General features: G+C 38.7%; 1 long non-coding RNA gene across 3 annotated transcripts in view; it reads left to right on the top strand.

The window, feature by feature from the left end:
• The first annotated feature begins 52 nt into the window (after positions 1–52).
• The window catches only part of LOC117085648, a 34,394-nt gene continuing 10,880 nt past the window's right edge, over positions 53–23,566 (top strand). Inside the window, exons 1-5 of one of the 3 annotated variants that reach the window (XR_004438032.1) lie at positions 53–266; positions 9,376–9,603; positions 9,756–9,917; positions 16,081–16,244; positions 19,179–19,238. This is a non-coding gene — a long non-coding RNA (uncharacterized LOC117085648). Of the gene's footprint in view, positions 267–9,375; positions 9,604–9,755; positions 9,918–16,080; positions 16,245–19,178; positions 19,243–23,566 lie in introns of those variants that run through there. The other 2 variants (XR_004438033.1, XR_004438034.1) reach the window with 2 other exon arrangements.

Consider the following 23,566-nt stretch of genomic DNA (forward strand, 5'->3'; position numbering starts at 1 on the left):
GGAATGGGGCGCCCTGACCCCGCCCCCAGAGCAGCCTCCGCCAATAGGCATGGCCAGGCGGGGCCTCAGCGCCAGCCGCGTCCCGCGACCCGGGGCTCCTTGCGAATCCTCAGGGCCCCCACAGGCCTGGGGGCGGCCTGTGATAACTAGCGTATCTGGCAGGAGTAGCAGCTGCCCCTTGGCGCGGCTGCTGGAGCCGCGAACTAGAGAAACACAGACACGCCTCTTAGAGCAACGGCGTCTTTCGGAGAGCAGAGCCAGTCAAGGTAACTCCGGAAATTGAGTGGAGTGGAGACTGCGCTGAGGCCCCCTTCTGGCTCCTCTCTGGTCGAAAGGTCTCCCCGGCTAGAGAGAGCTCTGCTGCTTTTGGAAGCCTTCAGATGTTAGTTGCTTTGCACCGAAGCTGCTGACCTCTGGGGTTCTGCGCGGATTGCCAGGCTCAAGTTTATTTTGGGGGCTGTAGAGCAGACTTTGCCCTTCTGTGCTGTTATCAGCTTCTGTCGCTGTCTGTCCACGCCCGCTATATCCATCCACTCCCCATTCCGTCTCCAGCAGGCAACTCCCGCTACCCTGCCCCATTTTCTGGGTCATAGAGATATTTGAAAGAAACCTTTAAGGGAAAAGCAATGCCCAAACTGGAAAGACCTATTCCCACAAATTATTAATAACTAATGTTTATGATATCCTTGTTATACCATACATATGTAGGCACATTATGTATTAAATCTCACAGCAGTCTATTAACGCTCAGTTTACAGATGAGGGATTAGAGGCAAAGAGTGAGGTTAAGTAACCAAATCAAGGTTGGAAGACTTGATAGCAGGTATTTATGCAACAAGGAGTGGGCAAGGCTGCGGGGTAGCTCACGCCTGTAATCACAGCACTTTGGGAGGCCGAGGCGAGTGGCTCTCTTGAGTCCAGAAGTTTGAGACTAACCTGGGCATCATGGTGAAACCCTGTCTCTACAAAAATTAACCAGGTGTGGTGGTGTAATTCTGTAGTACCAGCTACTCAGGAGGCTGAGGTGGAAGGACGGATGGCTTGAGCCCAGGAGGTGGAGGCTGCAGTGAGACATGATCGAACCACTGCATTCCAGTCTGGGCAACAGAGACCCTGTCTCAAGAAAAAAAAGGCGGGGGGTGGGGTGGCGGTGAACAATTCGGGCTCAAAGCCTCACCAGGGAGAACTGGGTTGCTTTTGTGCTCTGGCATTTTAACACTGAGGAAAATATTCTCATGTACTCAGGTAGCCTTTGTTCTAGGTAGGCACGAACAGCGCTATTAATTTTATTACCTAAGAGTTTCATAGCAGAGGCCTCAATCTTGTTTTTCTTGTTCTTAGGCTGATGAGAGAAGAGCTAAGAACAAATTAGTCAACATACCAATCCAAGGCATCCACTTTTATAATACATGTGGATGACTTTGCAGAGAAGGAACACAATGGAGAGTGGAATAGGTGAAAGTTGAAAGCGAGGGAGATGTATGCCAATTTTCCATAACAAGCCTTAAAACTTAGACTTCTATTTAAACGTTTTCTTTGGATTTCCAACTTAAAATTTTGTCTTTATCAAAGATTGGTAATGATGGTAAACGTGATCTAAGGTGCTTATTTTTTATTTAACAAACACTTGGATAGCATTTACTATGTGGCAAGCACTATTCTAAACTCTTTGTAAATATTTTCTTTGTAAATCTTCATGAAAATCCTGTAAGGTCGATACTGTTACCCCCACTTTACAGCTGAGGAAATGGAGGCACACAAAGATTAAGTAACTGGCCTATGCACACATAGCCAGTAAGTGTGGAACTGAGATGCTAACCAAGAAAGTTGGGCTTCAAGTATGTGCTCTTAACCCATTAGGTAATTGGACATTAAAAAACAAAACTAAAACAGACTTTAAAAAATGTATCTTTATTTAATTCCAGTTGCATATTAAGATCTATTTTAGGTAAGAGGTATTTTGTTGTAGTTCTTGCTTTTCAATTCTGAAAATAAAGAGAAAAACATTCAGAAAAAAATATTTAAACTCATTTAAGACCACTGTTTTTCCAGTTTAAATGTTGTCTAGCAGAAATTTAAAATGTGTATTTTCCTTCATTGACAATTTCTAGATGACTTTGGAGATTACCGTTATAGTACCACACACTGTCTTTAATGACATAAATTTGGAGGATATTTATTCCCTCCCAAAAGCATATTGTTTGTTTAATTAAAAGAAGAGCACTAGAAAAATCTCCAACTAACCTATTCTTTGATTCTAGGAAAATTCCTCTTCTGACTCAAAAATTAGAATGCGATAATAAATGCCAACTTCTGTTTTATGGGTCTTTTGTGCTAGGACACTTAGACCCGGGGGTGATGGTCAAAATAAATAATGATCAGTAGAGCCTTAGGGCCTCAAGGGACAAGGCCACAGGTCTTTCGAGCTTTGGGAGGTCTGGGAGGATTCCTGCTGTGTCAAGGTTAACCCTTGAGTTGCTACATTGTTGGGAGGTCTGTGGTTTCTGTGGCAAAGAATAAGATGACTAGGCAAGAACGGTGGTAACTGGGGAGTAGAAACCACCTTTGCAAAAATTGTACCACTGAGAAAATTTTAACAGTAAGCTGAGCTAATTCATCCTCCATCTTGCCTTTCCCTTAATTATTGCTGGGTTATTGGGCTGTGAAAGGAAAATAAATCTTGGAGCCCCCAAATAACTAAGCTAAAGGAAAAAGTGAAGCTTGGAACGGCTTAGGGCCAACCTGCCTCCCATTCTATTCAAACTCACACCTCTGCTCACTGACATAAATGCATATCTGATTGCCTCCTTTAGAGAGGCTAGTCAGGAATTCAAAAGAATGCAACCATTTGTCTCTTATCTACTTATGACCTGGAAAGCCCCATCTCTGGTTCCAATATTCCTGCCTTTGCTTTGAGTTGTCCCGTCTTTCCAGACAGAACCAATGTTCATCTTGCATATGTTGATTGATATCTCATGTGTCCCTAGAATGTATAAAACCCAGCTGTGCTCTCATCACCTTGGGCACATGTCGTCAGGACCTCCTGAGGCTATGTCATGGGGTTGCGTCCTCAACCTTGGCAAAATAAATCGTAAATTAACTGAGACCTGTCTTGAATTTTGGGGGTTCAAATTTTGGTAACCACAGAGGGATTCTGAGTGGAGATGCCCTTGATCTTTGACTAATCTCCTATCAGTGCTTGGTACCAGCATGAGCTAATTTTATGGCTCAAACCAATAGGACAATTTGCTGAAGTCTGAGAGCATCCCCTCCAGAGAATCCCTGATTTCCCCGAATTTGGTCAAGATCTAAAGTTTGTTTTGCTGTACAACTCCTCTTTTTTGGAGTTTTACTTGCTTCCATCAAGAAAGACACATTTCCTGTTTCTATGACGTTGGAAGGCAGGTGACTCCTTTATGGAGTTTGGCTCACTTCCAACAGGGAAGAGGAGTAGTTTTTTTTTTTTTTTTTGTATTTTATTTTTTATTTATTTTTTGTTGTTGTTGTTTTCCTGCTTCTTGAATGGTAGAGAGCAGTCTATAGCCTGAGACTTGTCCCTAGGTAAGTAACTGAATTGGGGTTTGTCTTGGTTAAAGTTAAGATTAACAACTAACTGGTCTTAATTTCTCATTACCATTAGAGCACTCAGTGGTCATATAAATTGTGCCATTGTTTGTTTTGCTTAATTGTTTGTTGTTGTTGTTGTTTGTTTCTGTTTTTTATTGTTGTTTTGGCCTTTTTCCCATTGGGTTTGATCAACTCTATCCAACTTGATCAAATCCAAAGGAAAGTTCCAAATTATGGGGAAGAAGGCCTGAGAAGTGGCTAAATTCTAAAAAAAAAAAAAAAAAAAGGTGGTGTGGAGGGGAGGAAAAAGGAAAAAAGAGGAAAGATTTTTGATTTTGACTACTAAAGGGGCTTTATTTACATAAAGCCACCTTTTTGTTAGCCAGGCCAAACTGAAAGCAATGGCTGCCCTCCCACACTGCTAAGGTCCCACCCCATAGCTAAGGTTGTGCCTTTTTTCTTTGTCTCCTGCCAAAACAGCCCTGGGTTTGGTTCCTAAATCAAGCCTGTTCTGGTTTGATACTTGTTACTTCTGAAATAGCAGCAATTTGTCCTAGGTGAAATATAGTGAGGACTAAACTGATTTTTTTATCTTGCCCAAATTCCTGTTTAAGGTGTCTGTGGAGTCATGTCCTACAAATCATAAATTCTCATTATAAGGGTTTTATTTGAGCCTATATATCGTGATTTATTTTCCAACCTGACTCTGACATAACATTACGAGACAAGGGAGAAAAGCAAAATTATTCTACCCTAAAACATGTTTCTTTGCCATATCTTGAAATGGCCCTGCAAAGCGGTTCTTTGTAGGGGAGAATTTGCATCTTTAAAGAATCTCTGTTAACATAGCTAGATCTTTTTCTTCTAGATCCTCCTGATCCTAAAGCGATTAACTAAGATCTGAATAGGAAACTTTTGTCATCTATTGTCTCTAAGAGCCGCCACTATTAAGACTTCAAAAGAACTTTGGTCTCTGCAATCTTTATCTTAATCCAAACATTCCCTTTCTATGAATCCCATGTCTTTAGGCAAACTCAACCAGTTATCAACCAGAAAATGTTTAAATTGGCCTACAGCCTGGAAGCCCCCCCAAACCCACCTGGTTTTGAGTTGTCCCACCTTTCTGGACCAAACCAATGTATTTCTTAAATGTATTTAATTGATGTCTCATGCCTCTCTAAAATGTATAAAACCAAGCCGCACCCTGACCACCTTGGGCACATGTTCTCAGGACCTCCTGAGGGCTGTGTCATGGGCCATGATCACTCATATTTGGCTCAGAATAAATCTCTTCAAATATTTTAGAGTTCAACTCTTTTCACTGACAATAGTAATGAGATTTAAAAAGTTTTTTAAAAAAGGAACTCAATGGTTAAAAGTCAGCTTAATCAAAAAGCTAACATCCAAGATGTGTATGTGTGTATGTGTGCATGTTTGTATTTAAAAGGCCTTCATGTTTTGTTTGTTTTTTCTTTCCTGTCCCAGGACCTTGTCTTTTTTTTTTTTTTTCTTTTAGTTAACTTTTGTTTTTTTCTTCTTAGTTGACTGAATTCTGTTTTCTTCATTAATAGCTATTGCAACCAAGGCTACTCTGGGGTTTCTAAGTAAGAGTGTAGTTTAGACACTTAGAAATGCCTTTGTTTTTAAACTGCACTGTAAAAGCATCATGTGGTCTAACCTTAAAATAATTATCTTGTTGGAGACCCAGGATTCAGTGTGGGCTCTGCCCAGAGCTTAGAGATCCAGTTAAACAATAAATAATCCCTATTTAAATAAAATAGGTCTCCTTATACAATCCTATGATAGATTTCTATAATTTTATGTTTGATTTGGCATGCATTGTCAATCTCCCTGTAGCACCACTAGACTTTTTCTCTCTATACCTTAGGATGTAAATTTTGCTATTTGATTTTCACCTGCATTGTTTCATTTAATATCTAAATTTATGGCTATTTAGCTGACAACTGCCTAGTGTTATGAAACAGGTTATCAAAAATCTGAAAGTCTAAGATAGAAAAACAAAAGTCTATGAATCTATAAGATGGACTTCTATCGGCATGCCTACTATGTCTATGTATTTATGTGTTGAGTACACAATGTTTCACTACTGAAAATATATAAAAGAGCTCCAACTAATTGGCTTAAAGAAAAACAGAAGCACTTAAATTAAATACTTTATCAAAAAAAGGAAAGACTAGTAGAATGCTTTTTCTTTTCTTTTTTTTTTTTGAAATGGAGTTTCACTCCTGTCACCCAGGCTAGAGTGCAATGGTATGATCTTGGCTCAATGCAACCTCTGTCTTTTGGGTTCAAGCAATTCTCCTGCCTCAGCCCCCCATGTAGCTGGCATTACAGGCATACACCACCACACTTGGCTAATTTTTGTATTTTAGTAGAGATGGGATTTTGTCATGTTGATCAGGGTGGTCTTGAACTCCTGACCTCAGGTGATCTGCCCACCTCAGCCTCCCAAACTGCTGGGACTACAGCATGAGTCACTGTGTGTGACTGTCCAATGCTTTTTCAAGTTTACATGACTTAAATAAAATCTTTTTTTTTTTCTTTGAGACAGAGTCTGGCTCTGTCGCCCAGGCTAGAGTGCAGTGTCATGATATAAGCTCACTGCAACCATTGCTTCCCGGGTTCAAGTGATTTGCCTGCCTCAGCTTCTGAGTAGCTAGGATTACAGGTGCACACCACCACACCCAGTTAATTTTTCATAATTTTAATAGAGACGGGGTTTCACCATGTTAGGTAAGCTGTTCTTGATCTCCTGACCTCATGATCCGCCCACCTAGGCCTCCCAAAGTGCTGGGATTACAGGCATGAGCCACCACACCCAGCTGTAAAATCTTTAATAAATAACCTACCTTTAAAATTATTGATAAAGTAATATTAGAAATGTCTTAAGAATTGCCAGCATACATTTTTGTTTGCATTTATTAATCAAGCAATTTCATACTTATCCCTGCCAAATACTATAAGGTGTCAAAATTTGGCATAGGGGTTACAAACCTATAAACCCAGCCCAAGATTGCTTTCATAACCTTTAATACATAAGACATTGCTATTGATTTAATGAAAATAGCCATATCTTGAATTATTTAGTAAAATTACCATAACTTCTAATATTGTGGCATTAGGCAGTCTAATCCACAGGCAGCAAGGAAATTTGTTTGGGGGAAAGGACTATTACTGTCTTTGTTTCAAAGTTAAACTATAAATTAAATTACTTCTAAAGTTCGGGAATGAACAAGGAGAGCTTGGAGGTTAGAAGCAAGATGGAGTCAGGTCATGTCTTTTTCACTGTCTCAGAATTTTGCAAAGGTGAGTTTCATAACTTTAAATGATGACTATCACAGTTTTCATAAATAATGTAGGTAAATGAATAAAATAAAATAGATGTAATGGGATAAACACTTGTAGACAAACTTGTCATAATTTAGAATCTAAAGTTATACTAAACCATTTCATTATTTAGGTATTTTCCAATAAAAATATATTGTCGGAAAACATTCTTTCTAAAAAAAAGTGTCCTTTTAGAAAAGGCAGACAATTTTTTTCTAATTCAAAGCTTAAAGGTTATGTATAAAACAAGGTAGAAGGAACCAGGAAATAAGAGAGGTGTAAAGAAACTTATAAAAATGAAGAGGTATATTTTGGTAAGAAAGCTTAAAGAAAAATAATTTTATATGAGAAAGAATCTTACATGGTAAATTTAGACCTAGAATGAAATGACTAGTTGTTTAAGAAAGAGGGATATTCAGGACAAACTGGAAAGTCCAACATGTCATTAATGGTCTGGGTAAGTCACAATGAAGGAATTTATTTAAAAAATCCAAAAACTTTTATATGATCAAGTTGTCTGTAGTTAAAGGGAAATTATAATGGTCTTTCCAGAGACTGGGTTTGATGTTAAAAAAACCAAAAATATTTATATAGTAAAGAATTGATTAGAAAAATAAAAGTTCCTTAAAGTATTGATTTACTCTTAATAAATTATAAGAGGTTTTATTTGTATCTTAACCTAAAGTTAAACTTTTATTGCATCTTGCCGGTTTTGGTTTTCTCTCCCCTTTTAAAAGGAGTGAAATAATAATGCTGTCCTTCAACTCATATAAGTTTTTGTTTCCTCAAGTTCTGTTTGTTGTGGCCTGATGATAACAATATTTTCTTAAAGATCTAAAGGAAATGTTTTCTTCCAACGTAATGTTCTGTACACTGTGAAGGTCTTTTCTTTTGCCTTTTGGTAACTGGCCTAACAGATTTTAGGTTTTATAAAAATAATTCCTATGGCATTATTATTAAGTTTTGGTTTGCTTAGGAAAAAAACTGAGATTAAAATTTTTTTTAAAGTAAGGTTATTACATCCATGTATCTTTCTGTATGTGCTTTTAAAGTACTTGTGACATTAAGTTACAGGGCTTTGACTCCTGGGTCTAAAAAGGACACCAAATCCTGCTAAATCTTAAAACACCAACAGCAATTAAAGCCTCATCTTCAGGCTCCCTTGATTGGCATCAGAATATGCCAATCAAAATAAACTGCATTCCTGAGACACAGGGTCAGAAGTTAAAGCCATTCAACTCCTCAAAGTCCAGGGACTATTGTGGAAGAGGTGGGCATGTGAGATTGTAAGGGCCGATTTTAAGAGATAAAATAAGTTCAATTTCTTTCTAAATTAAACATTAATGTCAAAGACACACTTATTCAAGACCAGCATATGGGCACCTGTCTCAAATTAATAAGACTTAGTTGAAGCATTAACCAACTCCTTAATAAAGGTTATGAAGGTTATAAAAGGCTTATGGAAGTTAAATTTTATGATCAATGTTAAAATTTTATAGATTGTTTATAAAATTTTGAAAAACAAATTTAATTGGCTTCATGCTGTTTTTATTAGAGCTAATTGTTTAGAAAATTAAGTGTCCTCTCTCAAAGAATGAAGGTTTTCACTTTTTTTTTTAAATCCTTGAGTTATCACTCTGGTTAAATGAATGACTTATTTTATAATAACCTATAATCCTATTTTGTGATATCAAGTGTTTTAAACCTTTGATATTTGACAAACTTTCCAAAATCAAATTATAAATTATGTCTTTTTTTGGCTGGGCATGGTGGCTCACACCCATAATTCAAGCATTTTGGGAGGCCAAGGAGGGAGGATTATTTGAGGTCAAGAATTTGAGACCAGCCTGGCCAACATGGTGAAACTCTGTACCAAAAAATACAAAAATTAGCTGGGCATGGTGGCACATGCCTGTAATCACAACCACTGGGGAGGCTGAGGCAGGAGAATTACTTGAACCGGGGAGATGAAGGTTGCAGTGAGCTGAGATCATGCCACTGCACTCCAGCCTGGGTGACAGAGAGAGACTCTGTCTCAAAAAAAAAATTTATGTCTTTTTTGAACTAATTAATCCTTTAAGATGTTATTAATAGGTTCCCTAAAGTCAAAAAATGACATATTTGGTTATTTGGTATAAAAATTATAAAGGAAACACTGTCAAATAAGAAATAGTGTTTGGTTTTCTTTGGGCTGTATTTGTATAAAAATGTTATTGGTGTGTATTCTAAAATTATGGGAAACTCCTATAATTCTAGTATGACTTAGTGTATATTATCAGTAATAATTATAATTGTTATGTCAAATTATTGTGTGCAACAGAGGTAACAAATTTCCTTGTCAATTGTGTCTTTGACTATGGCTGCCCTAAATCTTTTTGTCATCCACAGACAATTGTTGTCTTTTTTGGTTCTCTTTAGAAGGTGGTTTTATAAAACTCTAACAGGTGCTCTTGAATGCAGGTTTCTGATAACTTTGGAGATTGTGACGTCAGAATAGATGAAAAACTTCCAGGACTCATGGAGAGATGAAATATTCATGAATATCAAGCAGAACAAGAATTAACTGCATGGACTAAACTAATAGAAGTCTGAAGGAATATGTCTAACTTTTTGCTTAAAATGGTGCTGATCCTTTTGTTTTTCAAAGCCAAGAAAACGTTTAAGCTATTTACAGCTTTTAACAATTGAGTAAGTATACTCCTATGAATAAAATTTGGAGCATATTTCTTTCTTGGTACCTGATTTCTACAGAATTTGGAAACTATTTGTGAGTATTCTTAACTTATAACAATATAGTTATTTGTGTAGATGCAATAAGAATCTGTTTTCATTTGTAACAGGACACAATTGGAGAAACTAGTTATTTTACCAAGGCTCTTTACTGGGATGGTGTGCTTTGCTTTAAGGAATCAAACTTGACTTATGGAATCAATACAAGCCCCTTGGGAAATCTGACCTCATACCTTTGTCTACCCAGTCCCTGTACGGGGTTCCTACCTATGGTGAGTAAAGAACATCACTTTCTGACAGGTTCACGAGCCCCAGGTTTATCTTGGAACCTCAAGAGGAAAAGAATTCACCCAACTCATAGGTATTTGATGGGACAAATCCATGACTGGGCTTGACTTTAAAAAAATCTTCCCTGAGATTTCTTCTATGGAATAAAGTTCCATCAAAGCCAATTTAAAAGCCTATGAAAAAAACTATTCTTGTTGCACTGTAAACAAATAATCAGGCCAGGTATAATAAAGCAAGTCAGGGCTGGGTGTACTGGCTCACACCTGTAATCCCAACACTTTTGAAGGCTAAGCTGGATGCATCATGAGTTCAGGAGTTGGAGACTAGCCTGGCCAAGATGGTGAAACCCCATCTCTACTAAAAATACAAAAACTAGCCCGGCTTGGTGGCATGTACCTATAATCCCAGCTACTTGGGAGGCTGAGGCAGGATAATTGCTTGAACCTGGGAGGCAGAGGTTGCAGTGAGCTGAGATCATACCACTGCACTCCATCCTGGCAACAAGAACAAGACTCCGTCTCAGAAAATTAAATAAATAAATAAATAAATAATAAAAAATAAAGCAAATCAGCCCTACCATGATTTGTCATTAGTAAAAATGGGAAACTGCAGAGAAAAAATTGTATTTCAAAAACTATAGTATACCTGTTCTTAGATTCCAGTCTTGCCTAATGTTTTTTCAATTTTTATTATTTTCTACAGTTTGTACTGAATGCTAATTTTTCTTTGTTTTTTTTTTTTAATATACTTTAAGTTCTAAGTTCTAGGGTACATGTGCACAACGTGCAGGTTTGTTACATATGTATACTTTTGCCATGTTGGTGTGCTGTACCCATCAACTAGTCAGCACCCATCAACTCATTTACATCAAGTATAACTTCCAGTGCCATCCCTCCCCCTCCCCCCTCCCCACAATAGGCCCCGGTGTGTGATGTTCCCCTTCCTGAGTCCAAGTGATCTCATTGTTCAGTTCCCACCTATGAGTGAGAACATGCAGTGTTTGGTTTTCTGTTCTTGCAATAGTTTGCTGAGAATGATGGTTTCCAGCTGCATCCATGTCCCTACAAAGGACACAAACTCATCCTTTTTTATGGCTGCATAGTATTCCATGGTGTATATGTGCCACATTTTCTTAATCTAGTCTGTCACTGATGGACATTTGGGTTGATTTCAAGTCTTTGCTATTGTGAATAGTGCCGTAATAACCATACATATGCATGTGTCTTTATAGCAGCATGATTTATAATCCTTTGGGTATATACCCAGTAATGGGATGGCTGGGTCATATGGTATTTCTAGTTCTAGATCCTTGAGGAATTGCCATACTGTTTTCCACAGTGGTTGAACTAGTTTACAATCCCACCAACAATGTAAAAGTGTTCCTATTTCTCCCCATCCTCTCCAGCACCTGTTGTTTCCTGACTTTTTAATGATTGCCATTCTAACTGGTGTGAAATGGTATCTCATTGTTTTGATTTGCATTTCTCTGATGGCCAGTGATGACAAGCATTTTTTCATGTGTCTGTTGGCTGTATGCATGTCTTCTTTTGAGAAATGTCTGTTCATATCCTTTGCCTGATATAATGAGTTAGGGAGGAGTCCCTCTTTTTCTATTGATTGGAATAGGTTCAGAAGGAATGGTACCAGCTCCTCCTTGTACCTCTCATAGAATTCGGCTGTGAATCCATCTGGCCCTGGACTTTTTTTGGTTGGTAGGTTATTAATTATTGCCTCAATTTCAGAGCCTGCTATTGGTCTATTCAGAGATTCAACTTCTTCCTGATTTAGTCTTGGGAGAGTGTAAGTGTCCAGGAAATTATCCATTTCTTCTAGATTTTCTAGTTTATTGGCATAGAGGTGTTTGTAGTATTCTCTGATGGTAGTTTGTATTTCTGTGGGGTTGGTGGAGATATCCCCTTTATCATTTTTTATTGCATCTATTTGATTCTTCTCTCTTTTCTTCTTTATTAGTCTTGCTAGCAGTCTATCATTTTTTTTTTTTTTTTTTTTTTTTTGAGACGGAGTCTTGCTCTGTCACCAGGCTGGAGTGCAGTGGCCAGATCTCAGCTCACTGCATGCTCTGCCTCCCGGGTTTACGCCCTTCTCCTGCCTCAGCCTCCCAAGTAGCTGGGACTACAGGCGCCCGCCACCTCGCCCGGCTAGTTTTTTGTATTTTTTAGTAGAGACGGGGTTCACCGTGTTAGCCAGGATAGTCTCGATCTCCTGACCTCTTGATCCGCCCATCTCGGCCTCCCAAAGTGCTGGGATTACAGGCTTGAGCCACCGCGCCTGGCCTCAATTTTGTTGATCTTTTCAAAAAACCAGCTCCTGGATTCATTGATTTTTTGGAGGGTTTTTTGTGTCTCTGTCTCCTTCAGTTCTGCTCCTGTTCTTAGTTATTTCTTGCCTTCTGCTAGCTTTTGAATGTGTTTGTTCTTGCTTCTCTAGTTCTTTTAATTGTGATGTTAGGGTGTCCATTTTAGATCTTTCCTGCTTTCTCTTGTGGGCATTTAGTGCTCTAAATTTCCCTCTACACACTGCTTTAAATGTGTCCCAGAGATTCTGGTATGTTGTATCTTTGTTCTCATTGGTTTCAAAGAACATCTTTATTTCTGCCTTCATTTCGTTATGTACCCAGTAGTCATTCAGGAGCAGGTTATTCAGTTTCCATGTAGTTAAGCAGTTTTGATTGAGTTTCTTAGTTCTGAGTTCTAGTTTGATTGCACTGTGGTCTGAGACACAGTTTGTTATAATTTCTGTTCTTTTACATTTGCTGAAGAGTGCTTTACTTCCAACTGTGTGGTCAATTTTGGAATAAGTGCGATGTGGTGCTGAGAAGAATGTATATTCTGTTGATCTGGGGTGGTGAGTTCTGTAGATGTCTATTTGGTCCACTTGGTGCAGAGTTGAGTTCAATTCCTGGATATCCTTGTTAACTTTCTGTCTCGTTGATCTGTCTAATGTTGACAGTGGGGTGTTAAAGTCTCCCATTATTATTGTATGGGAATCTAAGTGTCTTTGTAAGTCTCTAAGGACTTGCTTTATGAATCTGGGTGCTCCTGTATTGGGTGCATATATATTTAGGATAGTTAGCTCTTCCTGTTGAGTTGATCCCTTTACCATTATGTAATGTCCTTTTTTGTCTCTTTTGATCTTTGATGGTTTAAAGTCTGTTTTATCAGAGACTAGGATTGTAACCCCTGCTTTTTTTTGTTCTCCATTTGCTTGGTAGATCTTCCTCCATCCTGTTATTTTGAGGCTATGTGTATCTGCATGTGAGATGGGTCTCCTGAATACAGCAAACTGATGGATCTTGACTCTTTATCCAATTTGCCAGTCTGTGTCTTTTAATGAGACCATTTAGTCCATTTACATTTATTGTTAATATTGTTATGTGTCAACTTGATCCTGTCATTGTGATATTAGCTGGTTATTTTGCTCGTTAGTTGATGCAGTTTCTTCCTAGCATCGATGGTCTTTACATTTTGGCATGTTTTTGCGGTGGCTGGTACCGGTTGTTCCTTTCCATGTTTAGTGCTTTCTTCAGGATCTCTTATAAGGCAGGCCTGGTAGTGACAAAATCTCTAAGCATTTGCTTGTCTGTAAAGGATTTTATTTCTCCTTCACTTATGAAACTTAGTTTGGCTGGATATGAAATTCTGGGTTGAAAATTCTTTTCTTTAAAAATGTTGAGGCTGGGCGCGGTGGCTCAAACCTGTAATCCCAGCACTTTGGGAGGCCAAGACGGGTGGATCACAAGGTCAGGAGATCGAGACCATCCTGACTAACCTGGTGAAACCCCCTCTCTACTAAAAAATACAAAAAAAAAAAAAAAAAAAAAACTAGCCGGGCGAGGTGGCGGGCGCCTGTAGTCCCAGCTACTCGGGAGGCTGAGGCAGGAGAATGGCGTGAACCTGAAAGGCGGAACTTGCAGTGAGCTGAGATCCGGCCACTGCACTCCAGTTTGGGCGACAGAGCAAGACTCCGATTCAAAAAAAAAAGAATGTTAAATATTGGCCCCCACTCTCTTCTGGCTTGTAGAGTTTCTGCCGTGAGATCTGCTGTTAGTCTGATGGGCTTCCCTTTGTGGGTAACTCGACCTTTCTCTCTGACTGCCCTTAACATTTTTTCCTTCATTTCAACTTTGGTGAGTCTGACAATTATGTGTCTTGGAGTTGTGCTTCTCGAGGAGTATCTTTGTGGCATTCTCTGTATTTCCTGAATTTGAATGTTGGCATGCCTTACTAGGTTGGGGAAGTTCTCCTGATGATATCCTGAAGAGTGTTTTCCAACTTGGTTCCATTTTCCCCCTCACTTTCAGGCACCCCAATCAGATGTAGATTTTGTCTTTTCACATAATCCCATACTTCTTGAAGACTTTGTTCATTTCTTTTTCCTCTTTTTTCTTCAGACTTCTCACTTCATTTCATTCATTTGATCCTCAATCGCTGAAACTCTTTATTCCAGTTGATCGAGTCGGTTACTGAAGCTTGTGCATTTGTCATGTATTTCTTGTGTCGTGGTTTTTATCTCTGTCAGTTCTTTTATGGCCTTCTCTGCATTGATTATTCTAGTTATCCATTCTTCCATTCTTTTTTCAAGATTTTTAATTTCTTTGCGCTGGGTACGTAATTCCTTCTTTAGCTCTGAGAAGTTTGATGGACTGAAGCCTTCTTCCCTCAACTCGTCAAAATCATTCTCCATCCAGCTTTGATCCATTGCTGGTGATGAGCTGCGTTCCTTTGGAGGAGGAGATGCACTCTGATTTTTTGAATTTCCAGCTTTTCTGCCCTGCTTTTTCCCCGTCTTTGTGGTTTTATCTGCCTTTGGTCTTTGATGATGGTGACATACTGATGGGGTTTTGGTGTGGGTGTCCTTTCTGTTTGTTAGTTTTCCTTCTAACAGTCAGGACCCTCAGCTGTAGGTCTGTTGGAGATTGCTTGAGGTCCACTCCAGACCCTGTTTGCCTGGGTATCAGCAGCAGAGGCTGCAGAAGATAGAATATTGCTGATCAGCGAGTGTTCCTGTCTGATTCTTGCTCTGGAAGCTTCATCTCAGGGGTGTACCCCGCCGTGTGAGGTGTGGGGTGTCGGTCTGCACCTAGTTGAGGATATCTCCCAGTTAGGCTACTCAGGGGTCAGGGACCCATTTGAGCAGGCGGTCTGTCCGTTCTCACATCTCAACCTCGGTGTTGGGAGATCCACTACTCTCTTTAAAGCTGTCAGACAGGGTCATTTGCATCTGCCAAGGTTTCTGCTGCTTTTTGTTTAGCTGTGTGCTGTCCCCAGAGGTGGAGTCTACAGACACAGGCAGGCCTCCTTGAGCTGCTGTGGGCTCCACCCAGTTCGAACTTCCTGGAGGTTTTGTTTACCTACTTAAGCCTCAGCAATGGCGGGCGCCCCTCCCCCAGCCTTGCTGCTGCCGTGCACTTAGATCGCAGACTGCTGTGCTAGGAATGAGGGAGGCTCCGTGGGTGTGGGACCCTCCTGGCCAGGAATGGGATATAATCTCCTAATGTGCCGTTTGCTAAGACCCTTGGTAAAGCGCAGTATTAGGGTCGGAGTTACCCAATTTTCCCGGTGTTGTGTGTCTCAGTTCCCCTGGCTAGGAAAAGGGATTCCCTTCCCCCTTGCACGTCCCAGGTGAGGCAATGCCTCGCCCTGCTTCAGCTCTCTCTGATCGGGCTGTACCAGCTGACTAGCACTGATTGTCTGGCACTCCCCAGTGAGATGAACCCGGTACCTCAGTTGAAAATGCAGAAATCACCCATCTTCTTTGTAGCTTGTGCTGGGAGCTGAAGACTGGAGCTGTTCCTATTCGGCCATCTTGCTCCAGTCCCTTCTCTAATTTTTCTTGACTACAAGCCTTCAAAATAATGCTTTCAGTTTCTTTTCCTTCTTTTCCCCTCGTATTTATCCTAATTTGGAGTCACTGAAAACTAAGCTGTGCATTCATAAAGCCCTGTGAACAGATGCTAGACAACTTAAACTTCAGAAGAAAATAACAACAACCTATTTACATACATAAGCCACTTACTACCTATCTGTTGATGTTTGTACTTCAGAGTAGTGTGGCCTGTATGCATTTTCCAGGATTGTTCCTTTGTTCTTGTTTTTCTCCCTTCCTCCCCCTATTTTCTCTTTATAGGATATGAGACTTCACAACCTGCTAAAAATGAGCCTTCCTAAATAACTCAGGACCTACTCATCTAGGAATAAACCATCCTAGCCATGAGAGATCAGACAAAACCTCAGACCGGAGACTCATTTTCTTCTAAAATGCTTTCTTCAAATGATTTTTTAAAAGAAAAGGTGGGAAAATGTGAAAGGAAAATAAATCTTGGGGCTCCCAAATCACTAAGCTAAAGAAAAAAGTTAAGTTGGTAACTGCTTAGGGCCAACCTGCCTCCCACTCTATTCAAAGTCACCCCTCTGCTTACTGGGATAAATGTATATCTGATTGCCTCCTTTGGAGAGGTTAATCAGAAACTCAAAAGTTTGTCTCTTACCTACCTATGCAACCATTTGTCTCTTACCTACCTATAACCTGGAAGCCTCTTCCCTGCTTCCAGTCTTCCTGCTTTTGCTTTGAGTTGTCCTGCCTTTCCAGACAGAACCAGTGTTCATCTTGCATGTGTTGATTGATGTCTCATGTGTCCCTAGAATGTATAAAACCCAACTGTGCTCTGACCACCTTGGGCACATGTTGTCAGGACCTCCTGAGGCTGTGTCATGGGGTTGTGTTCTCAACGTTGGCAAAATAAACTTTGTAAATTAACTGAGACATGTCTCAGATTTTCAGGGTTCACAGGGCCAAGCTAACTTTGGAAGATATTTAGGCTATAGTTTAAATGATAATAAATCTTATCCTAAAACTCATTCACTTTTGTAAAGCTAATGGGAGGCCATCAGGCTGTGGGGATGAGGGGAGCCTGAGTCCTGCTAAGGTGCAGACATAAACCACTGCCAGCCATTATTCCAGAGATTATAAGATATGCAGCTTCCCCAATTACTCCTGCAAATAACATCAATATTGTAGAACCTAACACTGGCCTTTTGAGATATCTTTTTGGGATTTTTTTTTTTTTTTGCGTGTCTGACACCCACGGCTCCACCTGGACCAGCCAACCCAGCTCATGTGGTCCCACCCAGAAGCAATTCAGCCCACAGAAGGACAGCTTTGACTCCTTACTATTTCATCTCCACCCCAATCAATCAACAGCAAGCACCTATTACTTGGTCACCCCCTCCTTCCCCGCTTTGAAAAACCCCTGACCTAAGACCTTTGGAGATCATTTGAGTACAAACTCCATTTCCCATGTGGCATGACTAGCCTTGTGTCTATTAAACTTTCTCTACTACAGTGTTGTGGTCTGTCTTTATGTAGCATGTAGGAAGAACTCCTCGGGCAGTTACAAAGTGGGGCTTGAGGCTCTTTGCAGAAATGTTGCAGTCCAGCCTAGTACTGTACCTCACTTGGTAATTTTTTTCTCAATCAGTCTGGTTAGGAGGTTATGAATTCAATTTTATGAATCTTTACAAGAACTAGCTCTTACCTTTATTGATTTTCTTTATCCATTTTTCAATTTTCATTGATATCTACTCTTACTTTTATTACATCCTTCGTTCTACTTGGAGTTTAATTTGCTATTCTTTTTCCAGTTTCCAAGGTGAAAGTTTAGACTTTGATTTTAAACCTTTATTCTCTTTCAATACAAATGTTTAAATCTAGCATTTGCCTTCAGATACTGCTTTAGCCCCATCCCACAAATTTTGATATATTATTGATATATATTATTTGATATATAATATAATGATAATATTTTTATTATCATTTATTTCAAAATATTTTAAAGTTCTCTTTGTGCTTTCTTCTTTGACCCATGGGTTATAAAGGAATGTGTTGCTTTATTTTCAGAAAACCGCATCTTTTCCGGATATCCTTCTGTTACTGATTATCAGTTTAATCCTCTTTTGGACACAGAGCATGTTCTGTACAATAATAGTTATTTGAAATATATTGAGATTTGGTTTATGGCCCAGCATATGATCTGTCTTGGTGGATGTTCCAAGTTAAATTGAAAAGAATGTGTATTCTGCAGTTGCTGGGTGTAGTGTTTTAGGAATGTCAATTGGGTTAAGTTGCTTGCTCTAAATGTAGTTTATTGCCAATTTTTAAATTTGTTTAACCAATTAGTAAGAAAGGAGTGTTAAAATAAACTGTAATTGTGGATTGGTCTATAAATTTGAGCTGCCAGTTTTTGCTTCATGAATTTTACAAACTTGGTCATTAGATACAAACACAAGTAGGATTATTATGTCTCCTTAATTAATTGACAATTTTATCATGATTAAATGTCCCTGTTTATTCTGGCAATACTTTCTGATTTGAAATTTACTTTGTCTGATATTAATATAGCTAAATCAGCTGTGTTATTAGCATTTTTTTTAAACAGAGTCTTGCTCTGTCACCCAGGCTGGAGTGCAGTGGTGCAATTTTGGCTCACTGCAACCTCCATCTCCCGGGGTCAAGTGATTCTCTTACCTCAGCCTCCCAAGTAGCTGGAATTACAGGTGCATGCCACCACACCTGGCTAAATTTTGTATGTTTAGTATGTATATTTCAACATGTTGGTGAATAGGCTGGTCTTGAACTCCTGGTCTCAAGAGATCCACCTGCTTTGGCCTTTCAAAGTGCTGGGATTACAGACCTGAGCCATCATGCCCAGCCTATTAGCATTTATTATTATGACATGCTTTTTCCCCACTTTATATCTAACCTGTGTCTTTATATTTAAAGCTTATTTCTTATAAATTACATGTAGTTGCATTTTACTTTTGTAATCAATCTGAAAATCTTTGCTTTTGATTAGGTTTTTAGTCTGAGTACATGTTTTATAAAAATTGATGTGGTTGGATTCAAGGCTAAAGATTAGTTCCTTTAATATTTCTTATAATGTAGATTTGCTAGCAATAAGTTCTCCCAGTTTTTGTTTGTTCAAAAAAGATGTATTTTGCCTTTATTTTCAAAAGCTATTTTCCTAGGTACAAAAGTATAAGTTAACAGTATTTATTTACTTTCAGCTCTTTAAAAATATTACTTTGTTATATGCTAAGCTTACATTGTTTCTCATTTACAAGTCTGTGTTATCCTTTCCACTCCTCCTCCCCGCACTGTAGGTAATGTGCCTACTTTCTCCCTCTGGCTGTTTAATTTTTTTAAAAAAAATCACTTATTGTTGCCAGGTGCAGTGGCTCATGCCTGTAATCACAACACTTTGGGAGGCTGAGGTGGGCAGGTCATCTGAGGTCAGGAGTTCAAGACCAGCCTGACCAACCTGGAGAAGCCCCATCTCTACTGAAAATACAAAAATTAGCTGGGGTGGTGGCGTATGCCTGTAATCCCAGATACTCAGGAGGCTGAGGCAGGAGAATCACTTGAACCTGGGAGGCGGAGGTTGCGGTGAGCCGAGATCACACCATAGCACTCCAGCCTGAGCAACAAGAGTGAAACTCCATCTCAAAAAAAAAAAAAAAAAAAATCACTTGTTAGTAATTGGGCTTTTATTTGCCTTGAAGTGATTTTCTTTGTTTTTATTCTGCTTGGGGTTCATTGAAATTCTTGAATATGTCATTTTATACTTCTCATCAAATTTGGAAAATTATTGAACATTATTTCTTCAAATATTTGTTTTTACCTCCTCTCTTCTAGGGTACCAATTATACATATTGATCTAGTTAATATAGTTCCATGAGTTACTAAGATTCCAATGTTTTATCTGTTTTTGCTTTATTTTGGCAGCTTCAATTGCTATGTTTTCACATTCACTGATTTTATCATCTGCATTTTCTATTCTACTGAACAGACATCTAATAAATTTTTAATTTCAGATATTTTAATTTCTGGAAGTTCTGTTATTTTTTCCTATGTTTTAAATTTGTTGATTGTATACTTGATTTATTTTGAATTCTTGAGCATATTTATAATACATATTTTAATGTCTTTGTTTGCTAATTCCATTATTATTATTATTAGTTTTGAAATGAAGTCTCTCTCTGTTACTAGGCTGGAGAGTGCAGGAGCATGATCTTGGCTCACTACAACCTCTGCCTCCTGGGTTCAAGCAATTCTCCTACCTCACAGCCTCTTGGGTAGCTGGGACTACAGGAGAATGCCACCATGCCTGGCTAATTTTTGAAGTTTTAGTAGAGATGAGATTTCACCATGTTGGCCAGGCTGGTCTCAAACTCCTGACCTCAGGTGATCCACCTGCCTCGGCCTCCCAAAGTGCTGGGATTACAGGTGTGAGCTACTGTGCCCAGCCATATTCCATGATTTCTGTCACTTCTGGGTACGCAGCTATTGACTGATTTTTTTCCTGATTATAGGTCACATTTTCCAGCTTCTTTATGTGTCTAGTAATTTCTGATTGAATTCCAGACATTATTAGTCCATATTGTGAAGTGTTTGGATTTTATTGCCTCCTTAGGGGACGAAATTTGAATTATTTGGAAATTAGCTTGATCCTTTATGAGCTTCCTTTAAGACTTATGTGGTAGGTTGAGAGTATCATAGTTCTCTTTCATCTGCAGGGAATATGTTCCAAGACCCCCAGGGGGTGCCTGAAACCATGGACAGTACTAAATTTTATATACACTATATATTTTTGCCTGTGATAAAGTTCAAATTATAAATTAGGCATGGAAAGAGATTAACACCTGATAATAAAATTGAACAAGTATGACAATATACTTTAATAAAAGTTATGTGAATGTGGTCTCTCTCTCTCAAAATATCTTATTATACTATATTCACCTTTCTTGTGATGATGTGAGATGATATAATGCCTATGTGATGAGATGAAGGAGATGAATGATTTGGCATTGTGAGGTAGCATCAGGCTACTACTGACCTTCTGATAATACATCAAACTTATGAATTGTTTATTTTTGGAATTTTGCTTAAATATTTTCAGACCATGCTCAGCCACAAGTAAATAAAATTGTTGAAAGTAAAACCACCAATAAGGGGGTACTGTATCCTTTAACCTAGAGTTAGGTTAGCCCTGCTATTAAAGTGTGGCTTTTCATGTGAGCATTTATATTATTTTATTTATTTATTTATTTATTTTTGAGATAGAGTCTCACTCTGTTGCCCAACTGGAGTACAGTGGTGTGATCTCTGCTCACTGCAACTTCCACCTCCGAGGTTCAAGTGATTCTCCTGCCTCAGCCTCCTGAGTAGCTGGGACTATAGGCATGTGCCACCTCGCCCAGCTAATTTTTTTTTCTTTTGTATTTTTAGTAGAGACGGGGTTTCACCTTGTTGGTCAGGCTGGTCTTGAACTCTTGACCTCAAATGATCTGCCTGCCTCAGCCTCCAAAAGTGCTGGGATTACAGGCATGAGTCACCATGCCAAGTTCATGTAAGCATTATTAATGCCTGAGGTCTTCACTGAATCTCTCCAGTCTACAGGTAGTAACTTGAATATCTCCAAGGTCTGTGTGAGTTTTGGGATTATTTAACTGTTAATACCTTGGCAGTTATTGTTTGTCCGGTCTGTGGAGTTTTCATTTATGCATGTCCAGATTAGCATTCCACAAAGACTGGAAAAGACCTCTCCACAGATTTCTGGCTCTTTCTCTACATTGCTTCCTCTTCTCTAGTACTTTGCTCTGAAAATTCTAGCTACTTCAATCTCCAAGGTCATATTTCTGATTCCTTAGCTAAACAAGACTGCTGGGTTGTGCTTGGTTTCCTTTTCTCATGTCACAGATTAAAAATGGTCTTTGGACAGGGTTCAACTCATTTTCCCCCCATTTCTCTAGTTTCATACTTCTGTTGTTGTTTTGTACATTTTGTCCAGTTTGAAGTCTAGCTACTTTTTCATGAGCAAAAACTTAGACTACAGTATACAGATGTTCCTCTACTTATGATGGTTCGTTTTATGATTTTTCTACTTTATGGTGGGTGTATTGGGGTATTAAATGCGTGTTCAACTTACGATATTTTCAGTTTATGATAGGTTTATTGGGACATATCATGGTCCTACCAATATGTGATGGCACCCCTGGAGGCTCAGCTGTAAAATTTCTCTCTTTGTACTCTTTCTCTTTATTTCTCAATTTAAGAAATTTAAGAGTGAAATTATATCAAGCACTCTCAGACCACAGTGAAATAAAACCTGAAATCAACTCTAAAAGAAACCTTCAAAACCATGCAAATACATGGAAATTAAATTTAAAAAAACAAAAAAACCAAAGTATACGGGCAACAAGTAGTACAATGAGTGGAATGGTACCTCACATCTCAATACTACCATTGAATGTAAATGGCCAAAATGCTCCACTTAAACAATGAAGAATTACAGAATGGATAAGAATTCACCAACCAACTATCTGCTGCCTTCAGGAGACTCACCTAACACATAAGGACTCACATAAACTTAAGGTAAAGGAGTGGAAAAAGACATTTCATGCAAAAGGACACCAAAAGCAGGCAGGATTCTTATATCAGATAAAACAAACTTTAACGCAACAGCAGTTAAAAAGACATGATAGTACCCTGGTAAGTGTACAACTCCCAGAGGTAGGATTGTGTGTGATCAAAATTTTATTTTATTTACTTGTTTAGTGATTAGGGAATTCTGGGGACTGATTTCATATAAACTTAACTTTCAAGGATCTGGTTTTACAGATTGGATGCTCGTATTCTGTAACTAGTAAGTTTCCTTGTAAACAAATCTACCTGAGAAGCTAAATTATAACCAAAGATAGTTTGCTCATTAGCAGGAATCTAACCATAGATGGAGCACTTCATTTTTGGCAGTTTACACATTAGATTGATCATTTAATTAAGAAATCATGAAGGACATAACTTGACCTAGGTAACACAGCTAACCAAGTAGAAAATTTGAGATTTTAACCAAAGTTTGTCTAATGTCCCAAGGTGGTACTCTTGACTAGGCAAATTGCTTTTCACAGTAGGGGATCTAATGAATACTCCCTTGCCCAGTGTCTAGCATGTAACATCCTTTTTTTTTTTTTAAACTAAAAACAATAGCATTTTCTTAATCCTGTACATTCTATTTAAAGTTGACCCTTGAACAACTTGGGCTTGAACTGTGTGGGCCTACTTATATGTGGATTTTTTTCAACCAAACCAATCACCATGTATACCCAGGGATGACTACTGTGGACTCAAGGTCTCTAAATGAGGAAGAGTTAATAGGTACTGAATAAATGTACACTGAATGAATGAATATATTGACTCACATTAGCTATTTTGAGGAGGCAATTTGATGAATTGTCTCATAAAAGAACACACTTGTATGTATGTACTAAATTATGATATTATACTAAATATAATATAATTGAGTCCTGGACCCCCAGACTCTGCCAATGAGATCTATATGAGAACCTTTGCACTCAAAGAGCTGTGGAAGGCAGTGTTGTTTATTTCATTATTATTATTTTTTTCCTCAACCCATTTAAGGTGGAGTTTATCTTACTATTAACGTTGCTACTCTGAGAGCTGTATAGCCTCCATTTCCTCTTGTTTGGAATCCTAAGTACAAAAAAATACAGAAGTATTTAATTCATTCATTCCAATGAATATTACTGAGGCACTGACG

This window comes from Trachypithecus francoisi, unplaced genomic scaffold, assembly GCF_009764315.1.
Source record: "Trachypithecus francoisi isolate TF-2019V2 unplaced genomic scaffold, Tfra_2.0 Lachesis_group1, whole genome shotgun sequence".
Lineage (NCBI taxonomy): Eukaryota > Metazoa > Chordata > Mammalia > Primates > Cercopithecidae > Trachypithecus > Trachypithecus francoisi.